This window comes from Protopterus annectens, chromosome 7.part0, assembly GCF_019279795.1.
Source record: "Protopterus annectens isolate FY-2018-M chromosome 7.part0, PAN1.0, whole genome shotgun sequence".
NCBI lineage: Eukaryota > Metazoa > Chordata > Ceratodontiformes > Protopteridae > Protopterus > Protopterus annectens.
The window spans coordinates 490,616,040-490,629,593 of NC_056739.1; the positions used below are offsets into that span (position 1 = coordinate 490,616,040).

Below are 13,554 nucleotides of genomic sequence, written 5' to 3' on the forward strand. Positions count from 1 at the left end.
AAGGGAAGGACTCTTCGCCAGAGTCATGGAGGTAATGGGGAAGGGAGTAACCATACCCCAGAAGCACAAAAAGGTCAGTAAATTTCTTCCACAGTTTAAAGATGGGGATAATTTTGGTAGCTTCATTCATATGTTTGAGTGGGTATGTAAGCAGATGAAGTTGAACCAAGGCTCTGGGTACGGTTCCTGACCCCCTTACTCCATGGTAAAGCTGTAACTTCTTTAGCAAAAATGCATGACACTGACTTTTGATTATACTGCTGTAAAAAGACATTTATTAGAATGTTTTAAGCTAACACCTGAAATGTATAGGAAAAAAGTTTTGTGAGCATAAACGCAAGGCAGATGAAAATGTATGTGAATATGTTGCTAAACTGAGCACTTATTTTCATAGCTGAGTGAGTGGATGTCAGGTCACCACTTTTGAAGGGCTGGCAGACCTTTTGATGAGGGAACAAGCCCTTAGCACTTTGCCAGAGGACATGAGGATCTGGTTAGCTGATAGACAATGTGCTACTTCAGATGAGTTGGGGAAGGAGGGAGACCTATACCTGGCCAGCAGGGCAGCCCTGCACAGAAAGGGGACCCTCAGTACTGCTCATGGGTCTAAAGGAACCCATGGTGGGCGGTACAGATTGCCCCAACAGAATCTACCAGTAGCAGGGGAAGCCACTAGTCCAGGTATATGTCCAGGAGCTAGGGTTAAATGTTTTGAATGCTACCAGTGGGGCAATGTGGCATACAGATGTCCACGGAGGCAAGATGGGGAAGAAAAGGTAAGAGAGCCAGTAAGTGGTAATGACAAAATGCCAATAGTAGGTTGACTTGAGACAACAGGGTATGGAACTACCATCCTGCAGATGTCCTGAGAGGGAAGGATTTGGATGAGGCAGTACCATGTACTCATGCAGTTAAACGCAGTCAGGCTAGGAGACAAGCATGTGAGTCTGGTAGCCAGGGGGAGACCCAGACAGACTGCATACTTGCAGCCAGGACTGGTGAAGTGGTTACTTCAGTTACTTCAGGGAAGAAGCTACTCGGTAGCAGTGAGACTGAATGTGAGCCACAGCTGCTTGTGGGTACTGATGGTCCCTTGGACAGAGTAACTGCAAAGTTAGAGGTGAGTAGTAGTACCCAGGTTGACAGTGAGGCACCACTGTCAGGGGATGCCAGACTTCCTGTGGAAGGGAAGCTGGGAAGGATTACAAGGAGAGACTTGAGACAGGCTCAGCTCTCAGACCCTACATTGCAAGGCCTGAGGCAGGTAGTTAGTGAGGCACCTGATTCACAAGGGAAGGGGGAATCTGTATACTGAGACAGAGGGTTACTATACAGAGAGTGGACCCCTGAGGGAGGGCTAGAAGGTGAGAGAGTACAGCAGTTGGTAGTGCCTAGAGTTTACCATCTGGCGCTTCTAGCCATAGCCCATGATATTCTCTTTGCAGGTCATATGGGCACAAAACGTACAAAGAGGCATATTATGCAGAACTTCTATTGGCCTGGAATTTCCAGAGATGTAACAGGGTACTGCAGGACCTGTGAGCAGTGCCAAAAGGTAGGCAAGGCAGGAGACAAGGTGAGAGCTCCTTTGATGCCTTTGCCTGTGATTGAGGAGCCATTTCAGAGGGTAGCTGTGGATATTGTGGGTCCTCTGAGTACCCCAACTTCCACAGGGAAAAAGTATATCGTAGTGATTGTAGATTATGCTATATGATACCCTGAGGCAGGGCCTTTGCCCTCCATTGAAGCTGAGAAGGTGGCAAATGCTTTGCTAGAAATTTTCAGCAGGGTAGGTTTCCAAAAGGAAATACTGTCTGACAGAGGTGCCAATTTTCTGTCTGACCTGCTGGCTTGTCTGTGGAAGTCCTGTTGGGTGAAGCACATGAAGACCACCCCTTACCATCCCCAGACTGATGGTCTTGTTGAGAGGTTAAACTCTACAATCAAGTCCATGCTATGGGCATTTGCAGATCAGTTTAAGAGTGAGTGGGACAAATATTTGCCCCATCTGTTGTTTGCTTACAGAGAGGTTCCCCAGGAATCCACAGGTTTTTCACCCTTTGAGTTGCTGTATGGGCACAGGGTGAGGGGATCTCTAGATTTAATTCGAGATGAGTGGGAAGGTGAGTGTGAGTCTCACAAGGGGTATGTTGTGGCATATGCCCTGAACCTCAGGACAAGGCTCATGGAACTCATGGGCCTGGCCCAGGAGACCCTGGCAGAAGCTCAACAACAGAAGAAGGTGTGGTATGACAGGAATGCTTGAGTTAGAGAATATGCTGTGGGGCAGCAAGTAATGGTTCTCATTCCTGTCAGACAGAACAAGTTGCAAGCAGCTTGTGAGGGACCCTACAAGGTGGTAAGAAAGGTAATTGATGTTAACTACATGGTGGAAGTGCTAGGCAGATGGCAGGGGCACAAATTGTACCATGTTAACATGATGAAACCTTACCATGATAGGGAGGCCCTTGTGCTGAGCATTTGCAGTGGATTGCAGGAGGAGTCTGAGGGAGATCTGTGGACTGATCTCCTCAGTGAGGCTCGGGCTGACACCTCGGTGGAAGGGGTAGCAATGTCCCAGCAGCTATCTCCTACCCAGGTTTGAGAAATCTAAGCAGTGTTGCAGGAATTTGGGGACATGTTCGCTGGGAAACCAGGGTTCACCCACCTGGTGCAGCGCCAGGTGGATACAGGACCCCAAAGGCTTATTAGGCAGGCCCCTTATAGGGTGCCTGAGAGAGTCAGACTCTGAGGGAAGAGGTACAGGAGATGTTGGAATTATGGGTGATTCAAGAGTCCAGCAGTCCCTGAGCCTCACCAGTAATGTTGGTGCCAAAGAAGGATGGCAGCAACAGGTTCTGTGTGGATTACAGGAAATTAAATAGTCGCACAGAGTCAGATGCTTACTCCATGCCTAGGACAGATGAGGCCCTAGACCTGCTGAGTGGGGCAAAAGTATCTTACAACCATTGATCTTACCAAGGGTTACTGGCAGGTGCCCTTGACTCCCAGTGCTAGAGAGAAGTCAGCCTTTGTGACTCCTTTTGGCTTGTATGAGTTCACAAAGATGCCCTTTGGGATGACAAATGCCCCAGCAACTTTCCAGAGGCTGGTAGATCATATCTTAGCAGGAGCAGGAGGATTTGCCCTTGCTTACATGGATCATATTGCTATCTACAGCCATTCCTGGCAAGAGCACCTTCAACATGTCAGGGAGGTGCTGGGCAGACTAACAAGGGCAGGGTTGACCATTAAGCCGAGCAAATGTCAGGTGGCTATAGCAGAGGTCTCCTACCTAGGACATAGAGTGGGGAGTGGTAAGATAAGGCCAGAACCTGCCAAAGTGGAAACTATTCAGGTATGGCCTGCACCTGTTACCAAAAAGCAGGTGAGGGCATTCTTAGGGACAGCAGGGTACTACAGAAAGTTCGTTCCTAGCTAATAGTACCATAGTTGCTCCCCTCACATACCTAACAAGGAAGAACAGGCCAGATAAGGTCGTGTGGACCCCAGCATGTGAGCAAGCATTTCAGAAGCTTAAGGAAGCTTTGGGAGGACCCCCTGTGTTAGCCAGTCCAGACTATAGCAAAGAATTTGTTGTGCAAGTTGATGCTTCAAACTATGGGGTGGGGGCTGTACTTAGCCAGATTTCTTCAGAGGGAGAAGAGCACCCAGTGGTTTATCTCAGTTGAGGCTCCAACCCAGGGTGGAATGCTATGCAGTGACAGAAAAGGAATGTCTAGCCATAGTTTGGGTACTACAAAAACTTCAGCTATATCTGTATGGAAGAAAATTCACTGTGATAACAGATCACAAACCTCTAACATGGTTAAACAGAGCCAGTCAGCAAAATGCCAATTTGCTAAGACGGAGCCTGGGGTTGCAAGCATATGATATGTCAGTGCAGCACCGCAGTGGGAGTAGCAATGCCAATGCAGATGGGCTCTCAAGACAGGGAATGGGGTGAGGTACACCCAGATAGACCTGACACTCTCAAGCAATGTTTCTCAAGGGGCACTTGAAAAACTAGCTTGAGTTCCCTGGGGGGAAGAGATATGACGATTGGGGAGAGATGGGCGAAGGCTGCCAGCCTAGTCAAATATAATTTGATATATAATTCTGGCATTTGTAAATAAATGTAAAGTACAGGCATGTTTTCTTGCGTGTAAACGAATACTGTGAAATGTGGAACTCCAAAGTATGTGACAGCATTGCACTCTACTGGCCCAGTGAAGCATGTTGTGACCCTTTCATGTTAGAATTTGGCTCCAATCAGTCTGGATGAAGGTTTCTTGCTCATTGTTTTACGGCTAAAGTTTATGACCAGAATTTACATGTAGAAGGTGCTGTATTGCTCTGGTTTCTGCTAGAGTGTATATGTGAAATGCCTTGTATTATTGAAGTTTCTGAGCAGGTGTTAGATTGCTAAATAATGCAGTTTGTAGCCTGAGAACTCAGACCAGGTGTCAAGATGATGCAGTATGAATACTGGGAAAACCTAAATGTCAAAATGATGTAATTTAGGAGGGCCTCAGCAGAGCTGTTGGTTAGTGTTTAAAAGCTATTGTTCAGTGAGAGACTGGAAGCATTGTGATCTTGGATATCTAACTCAGCACTCTGCCAAAGCTCACATGTAAGTTTTAGCACTGTGATTTCTTGTAGGAATAGTTAAAGCTAGTAAAAATTAATTAGGTATTTTTCTTTGAAATCAGACCTGTACTACTGTATTATTTTAAGCTTCTGTGTGATCTCTGAACTCTTAGATATCTCTGTGGTGTAGTAGTTTTGTCTTGTGTTTTATTTATTTATTATTAAATATTTTTAAAACATTCTACCTATGGCTGGTTTATGTAGAGATAAAGTATGCTTTAGAGTACATTATATATTTATAGAGTTTATTGTAATAAGCCATTCCAATAAGCCTTGAGACTGATTAGTTATACTACCACTGGATTATAATATTGCACAGTAATAATTGGACACCCTTTTAAGGGCCTTTTAGTAGCTGATAATTAACTGGGTGATACCCTATGGTCTGGGTAATAGGGGCACAGCTGGAGAACCTGTGCTAGCCTTTTCCCAGGAAAGTCTGTGTGGTTGTATAACCTCTTCTCAAAGTGTGTGTGTGTGTGTGTGTGTGTGTGTGTGTGTATCAGCTACCTGGGCAGAGACACGAAGCGCTAATTGGAAGGAGAGGGTACTGGAGGTTTTAGCTTGCTCAGTTAGGCTGAGACCTGGACTCTATAGCTGTGCCAGTGGGGAGTCCTTTTGGGGACCTGGTGAGCAAAGGAACAACCAGGCCAAGACTGACTGTGATCTCTGTGTGCACTTAAGGGAAATTGTACTTTACTGTTTGTATTAGTTATCCTTTCCTCTTCTCGGAGACAACCTTCCTGGTGTTAGTGGTGAAGATTGAGGCTCCTTGATTGCTGGGCCAGGGCACGGCCGTCACAATATATGTATATATATATATATATATATATATATATATATATATATGTGTATGTATATTTCTGTGTCTACCTTTATATGCAGGTGTGTGTGTGTGTGTGTGTGTGTTTATGTGCATATGTATATGTGTGCACGCACGTGTGTATGTATATATATATATATATATAGATATATATATATAGAGAGAGAGAGAGAGAGAGAGATACTTCTGTGTCTACCTTTATATGCAGGTTAGGTGTGTGTGTGTGTGTGTGTGTGTGTGTGTGTGTGTGTGTGTGTGTGTGTGTGTGTGTGTGTGTGTGTGCATATATAAATGTATATATGTGTATGCACATGTGTGTGTGTGTGTGTGTGTGTGTGTGTGTGTCTTTATATATATATATATATATATATATATATATATATATATATAAAATGCACACACACACACACATGTACAGATATACACACACCTAACCAAATTTTTACAAATCATATAAACCAGCTTATTCAGCAAATAACACCAGACAGCATAAATATGTACAGCTAGAGTGTAAAAACCTCTGAAGGCCATTTTGTGTTCTTCCTGCTCATGTAATCCAACTCATTGTAGATCACCATCATGGAAGTATCAAACAGGGAAAACTATAAAGCATTTAAGATAAGAAGTGTCATTGTTAGAAGAATATAGAAGAGGGAACAGATCAACAAAAATACTAAGAAAGATAGACGTAATAAATGCAATGAGCAGTATTATAACAGACCAGGATCTATCATGTACTGTCACAAATAAACTAAAAATCTCAGCACAGCCAGAAAAACTTAGAAGATACACAGATGAGTATAAAGGAAAAGTACAAAATAAGCAATTTATTGATGACCCAAAAATGTTTTACAGAGAGTTGAGAAACAAGATAAAAGGAATTGGAAGGCCACCAAAAAAATGTCTCTTCCACACATTCTCACTGTGACACCCCTGCACTGGCCCAATAATCAAGGAGCCTCAATCTTCACCACTGGCAGCAGTGAGGGACGTACACAGTGGGAGGATTACAAGTACACACAGTAAAGTACAATTTCCCTTAAGGGCACACAGAGATCACAGTCAGTCTGGGGGTGGTTTCTCCCTCTTTCTCCAGATCTCCAATAAGACACCCCACTGGCACAGCTGTAGGGTTGAGATCTCAGCCAAGTGGCCAAGCCTAAGACCTCCAGCACCCTCTCTGTCCAACCAGTGCTTCATGTCCCTGCACAAGTAGCTGACACACACACACACTTTGAGATTTGATTGACATACCAATACACATCTGGGAAGGGCTGGCACAGGTTTACTAACTACAGTATGCTAAAATGTCTCCAAGCCAGATAACCAAAATCCACGACCAGAGAAGCAAGACAGCAGCAAAATGGTGTATGAAAACAACGTCCTTTATTTCAAGTAATCCACAAACAAAAGTAACACATCTAAATATGCTTCCTAAGATGGAAATTAAACAATGATAAATTTTATAAATTGTGTTAAAAACCAATATGTTGTCCTATTATCTGTATAAAATTGTTAAAAATATAAAAATAGTATTCTTAAAATATCAATACACCTGAGTTGCCTAAAAAAATATATTTATAATATTAAAACCCTTCCTCCAAAGTTCATTTCATTGGGTTCTGCAAGTAGGCATGTTATTATTAAAAAGCATCAGTTATTCATTTATTAATCATAAAAATTCACAAAGTATAAGCTAGAAAGCGAAAAAATAATTGTTAAAGTAGTTGATACGTATGACCCCATTAAAGTGAATAAATAAATAAATACATAAATAAGTAACTGAATAAATAATTAAATGAGTAAATATCTATAAATTCAATGATAAACATCAGAAATGAAGTGGCCTACTAATGGTGTATGTAATAGCTATAGCTATAGCCTTGCCCTTCGAGCACTGGTTTGATACTGATGGTCCCGTTGAGCCCGAGTGGTCTTCCTGCATCCAACCTTAACTGCCATAATAACTCTCGGTATTCAAGGGTGGATTCCCAGTCACCACCCCTAGCGTCTAGCTCAACTTGTTCTAATACTAGGAATTTAATGTTGGACCCTGAACAGAGAAGGGAGTGCTTGAAGAAGGCATTTGTTTCTTTCTTCCTAGCCATATCATAAAAATGTTTGTAAATCCGTTTTCTGAGTTCCCTTTCGGTCTTCCCCACATAAAAACTTTGACATGTGGTGCAAAGACCCAGGTACACCACCCCTTTAGTGGCACAAGTATAAAAACCTGCTGGATGTACCCTAAATCTCCTAGATGGGATATACACGGATTCTTCGTTCAATATGGCTTGGCATTGGCTGCAAGCACCACATTTATATGTGCCTATTCTTGGTTGCTTCACCTTCCTCTTGTTGTCATGCTTCCTTTCAAAAATTTCTTTAAAATTTACACCCCTTTTCCTAACAAAACTCGGTCTAGGAGGTAAAAAGTCTTTCAGTTCTTCAAAAAGGGCTAAGAAACAGACTGCCTGCCTTGCTTGGATTACTTTCGAATACTTAGTAATACTGTAGGATTATATATTTTCTGTTATTACTTTTTGACTTGACGAGTTTACATTCGCTACTTCTACTACTATTGTCTGATCTGATTAATATACAGTGATTAACTAGAGATATATGGACTGAAAATCTTCCACACAGAGAAGTTTCTTACACTGTTTTTTTTTAGACCCACTACACTTTAGTGGGTTGTTTTGAGACTTCGGGGATGCCACGGAGATTACTTGTATAAAAAAGAATCTACAGTCGTATTTAGTTATATTACCAATACATATAACCCCATACGAAATGAAGAAGGAGTTTTTACTGGGCAGATTGCGGATGCTGCGAAGATGACTTTTGGCTGATGTGAAAGACTGAAACAATACTAATTTCTTGAACTTAAATCGTACATTGACTTAGGAATGGGGTCCATTCCCGTTATGGTATTAAGACCCGAAAGACTTGAAGAAATTAAAAACTACCATCTAACTGCATTTTAAAACTTAGACTCGGTTCCATTGGCACATTGGTCCAGGGGTTAGCATCATGAGGCATCCATCTTCCACCAGCAGTTACCGCTCTAGTGGTGCCCTGGGTAGTGGAGGGACAGCTGTGCTTGGGTATCGAGATAACTAGCTGTCCACCTTTCATGTTTTAAAGGAGAAGCAGGACTTTCCACTTGTATGGTAGTACAGTGACCCCCTAAGGATGTCTGGTGTCTAAACATGTAGAGTGCTACAGTGCTGTTGCACTGGCATGTGCGGCAGATGTACCCATAGCTATTAACCAGTTAGTTTTACCTTCATCGTCAGAAAGCGATGGCATTACTTATGGAAAATGGTGTGCTTAGAGACTTGCGCGAAAATATCCAAGACAGTAAGGGTTAAAGGCAGGTTGAGCATATTAGACAAAAAGTATTACATTAAAAAATAATGTTTTTTTTTAGGTATGGATAAGTTCCCAATTCCTTGCTGCTTTCTTTGTGATTTGCTTACATTTGCTAATTATCTGTGGAAATGCTTGCCATTAAAACATTTAAACCTGTTAGTTAGGATGGTTGTTCTACTTGTGGCTAGATCCAGACCATAATTAGTTATTTCAGAACACAGGACTGTTTCAGTTTTAAAAGGGCTCCAGAAAATTCACAATGTTTATTTCCGTTAATAAGCTTGTTTAGCATTTATATTGCGCAAGTCATAGAAGGTAGGAAAGTAAAAACTGGGAGGTAAATGGGAACAAACAGTAGAGTGTACTTGTTTAGGTTACTGAAGAAAATATAAAAGAAGCCGTTGTAGTGAAAAAAATCTCCAAAACTCAGTTGATGATTTAAAGGGGGAAGCAGTACTAATTTACATTCTGTCATAAACCCAAGTCCCAGTATATGTTTTCACTTTTTTGTTTACTTATTTGTGCCCCCCGCACCACAAGCCATCTGCCATTAGTGGTGTTGCAGAACCCCTACAGCCCCTTCTTAGTCATCCTGTCTAACAACCCTAGTGCCTGTTTGGCTTACCTGTCATGAACTACAGTCCTGGAAGCAGGGAAGTCCATTATGCAAATATCCAAAGACTGGGCAGAGAGGAGATTGGGCAAGCTGATATGGTACCATACTGTCAATTGCTGAGGCCTGTTTTGATTTGCCCTCCATTTCCACTGTCCTTTGCTACACCTACTATTTAGTGATGTCAGTGTGGAACTAGTCCAGTTTAAGACCAAATACTCTTTATTGTAAAGTTCCATTGTTTCTGCCTCATTTTGTATGCTCTGTGTCACGCAGTGGACTGAGTGCAGGGACATGTATTAATGCAGATCTTCAGTCAAGATTTCCAGTTTGTACACCAGTCACCTTTAGAGAACCTAACACAAGCATAATAAGTCTGATATAAAATGAAAATGTAAACTGCATTGTACTTGCATTTTCACAGTATAACAACATTTTTATTTGGCTAGTAAAATGAAGTCTACCACTTTTGATTACCTCTTTTCTTTGCTCAGTGGTATACTTTTTAATTTCATTTATATCTCTTGCTGCTTCACAGATTTTTTTTTAGGGTTTAAAGTTGTGTACCATATTACTGTGTTGTACAGTGGAGAAAAAAAAGCCATCTGCTTCCAGGTAAATGCATTTGCACAGTGCTTATGCAAGTTGTAAACTAAAGTAGTGTAACAATTGTAGGACTATGCATGTGCTGTCTATTGGAGCATAATGCTGTCCCTTGGGATGTAGCTGCATTTCCTGGGTTGCAACAGTTTACTATTGAAATGAAGAATGCACTTTCTCCGTTTGCTGACATCAGCGAAAAATAATGCCAGAAAAAACATCTCAAGTCCTACACTGTGTCAAACATCAGTTCTCCGAGATCCGCATTCGACATAATTTGAAATAGCTTTAGGTGACGTCAGTCACCCAAGCTATTCAACGTAACTTGCCATTAGACTTTAACATCAATGGCACAAGCCCCCCTGCACACCCCATGTGTGGGGCTGCACCCCCTGCAAATTGTCAACTCTGACATTGCACTACAGTGAGGAAAAGGTTAAATTCCCTGTTCCTCACTGTACCGTAATTTCCATTTACAATACCAAACTCAGACTAGCGAATAACGCTTCACATTCATTATTGTGAATTCGTAGTAGTCTGGTTCGGTATTGTGCCTCTTTGAAACTGTACTTTCATCCACATGCCATTCGGTCCCCTGCACTGTGAGATTGCAATAGTAAACTGGTTGCAACATATTTTCCTGTCCATACTACATGGTGTATGCTGTCTTTATGCACACTATTTAATGGTTGTAAATGGGCCTCTGGTTAGCTGAATACTGATTTTTTTTAAGTGTTAATAACAATAATAGTAGTAAAATCATCTCTCCTTCTGCTGACATTAGATGGTTATTTACTTTAGTTCTCATCAAAAAGGACTTCATGAATGCAGAATTTCTTCATCTGCCAAGAAGTAATTTAATTCACAGGGGTTGTGTTGAAAAACAGCCTGCAGCGGAATAGGACAAGTTTCTTAGCTAGTGTCTACTTAGAACTGACTTAGTGTGATTAGGAGCTCTTTAACAGTGAATTACTTGAATGATATGGATTGTTGGCAAGAAGAGGCAGTAAGTGTTCATCTTCTTGCTTTGCGTAGCCTGTCATTGTAAAATGGGGAGTAGCAGGGTGGTAACATTTCAGAAAGAGAGACAGTGAGAACGGAATAAGGCCACATGACTTATCTTTACATATATCAAACAAAACAAATAGTTTGTGCATTACCAAATGTTTCCTTTTAGTGGCCTGTGTCAACAAGCATTCTTTTTATTGGATAGATTGTGGTGTGGGTTTTTCTGTACGGCAGTCTTCTTTAGCTTTGGGCAGTATATTTTTATCATTCTAGATTGTTACAAGGAATTTGTCTTTCTGCTATCTGTAGTGTTTATCTTTTTTCCTTTTTTTTTTGCCTGCTAGAGACTTTGTTGAACTGCTGTTTGTTTTGTAAAACATCCTTCCTTTGAGGACAGACCTCCTGCTGGACTCAACAGACTCTGGGTGACTGTGAAAAAAGGCAGACTGATTCAGTAGGATAGCAACATCCTGCTTAGCATCTGTATCTGTAAATACAAGGTTATCAGCTCTCTTGCTTTTTCCTGAGTAAATTTAATAAGTTAGTCAATAAATAATTATATATATATATATATATATATATATATATATATACTCTGTAAGCAGAAGTTGCAGGTACATATATAAAGCAAAAATGTGAGTATAATACCATGATATAAGCAACTGCTTCCTCTGAACATGTGACACGATTCCTTCATTGTGCATTTTTATGTCATGTTTTCTGCAGCTCTGACCTTTGGCAGAAAATTGGAAGGGTAAGTTCTAGATCATTTACGTGCTCCCTTTGAGTTAATGCCATTGATCCAGTCATTGGCAGTTTTTATTTATGTCTGCTTGTATATTTGTCCAAGATAATCTAATCAAAATTATTTAACTATGTTCTTTGTACTTTTCCCTGGTCTTGTCTTTCTCATTTTGTTTTAATATTCTGACTATATTTGTACTTCTTGAATTTAATAGAACTCACGAGCTGAGCTTATACAAAAGTGACTGAGCTGATGTTATGTATTTTTTTAACTTTGAATTTGAACTTGTGAAGTTGTACATAATGAAGATAGTTATTGCCTTATAACATAGTCATATTTTCTCTTGGACTCCTTTTCTTTTCACATTGTGTCATTTTTAAGTTATTCAGTCAGCTTTCTTCTGTTGTAGCCCCTCATTCATTAATTTGCATCCATATTTACCTTGTACCAAACAACACATGCTCTACTGAATTTCACTATGGAACTGCTTTCACATTTCAAGGACTGAGTGCTCCTTTTTTATGCAAATTGATAGATGTCTGTCTGAAAGTAGTTGTAGGTGATCTACAGTCTGAGACAGCTTTATCAGATGAGATTCCACTGAAAATTTTATGACCTTGAAGGTATTTACATTAGTTTGCGGCACAGCTTCCTTCATAGTTGGCGGTGGAGTTTCTTCCACAAAAAAAAAAAATCACATGCCTATTCAGGTAGGTGCAGTGGGCCATTGATAACGTAAATGTGATTCAGTGGAATAAACTGATTAATTCAAAATGTCCATTGTCTTTCCGTTCTCCTTCAGTAAGGATTACAGGTGCTGATTATTTCCTAGATATTTGCATGCTTACTACCAGCTGTTGAAATAATAAAGTCCCATGTTTGGGTATTTGGAAGGCTTTTTTACCTGGAACAGACAAGACAGTGCTATGATTAGGGAAAAATCCACATGCCCTGTCATTGGACAACTTCACACATAGTACAGCAAAGTATACTCCAGAAGAATTTGCATGGGGCTCTTCCTACCAATAAGCTCCCATTGTGATTTACAAATAATTTTTGGGCCTAAGAGATGCCTTGTATGGGGTCTACATATAAATGCTGGCCACTTGTGAGAAATTATTTCTTTTATGGGTAGCTTACTGTCCAACTGTCTTTCTAATAGTGATCTCTGCCTACTTCCTTCCATCATACTCTTATTGACCTATTGTGTATTTTGAGATGTTTGCAACCAAGGTGTACGTCTCTGGCCATAGCCCTTTGACTGTCTATCTGCATAGCCACTGGGCCAGAGTGCTATGTCCCCACTGGCAAAAAGCAGTATCATTTCATATAAAATGGCTTTAGAATGGCTAGAGCCATTAAATTATATTTTTGTGCTAGGTTTGTGGGTGAATCCTTCTGAGGTTTTTCCCTAGTCTAGTTATCTTGGGGGTTAGATTTTGCATCTGTATGGTTCCTGTGTGGAATATCCTGCAGCAGAATTTTTTGACCCACTGTGTTAAGTGTTTCTGTGTGGCAGTCCCTTAGAAGTATAGACAATAAAGAAATAGCAAGTAGGAAGACTACTGGGAAATGTTAGAAGGACTGGGGGAATGACACCTCATGCTGAGTGTTATTCTAAAAAAGATGAACCCTAATTTTCGAGCATTGGCACTGTATTGCAGGGAAGGCATCTACATGAAGATGCAACTCCCACCACCATTTTCTGCGGAGTCTAAGATGGTATTAGGATACTTCTGCTTT

At 41.0% G+C, this 13,554-nt stretch overlaps 1 protein-coding gene across 5 annotated transcripts in view; it reads left to right on the top strand.

Moving 5' to 3' along the window:
- CAMTA2 (calmodulin binding transcription activator 2) overlaps positions 1–13,554 on the top strand; it is a 2,181,461-nt gene that overhangs the window by 376,519 nt on the left and 1,791,388 nt on the right. Inside the window, exon 3 of one of the 5 annotated variants that reach the window (XM_044077091.1) lies at positions 11,793–11,820. The exons of the other annotated variants lie outside the window; for them this stretch is intronic. The gene's annotated coding sequence lies outside the window, so the exon portion shown is untranslated. The remainder of the gene's footprint in view (positions 1–11,792; positions 11,821–13,554) is intronic. 5 annotated transcript variants of the gene reach the window in all.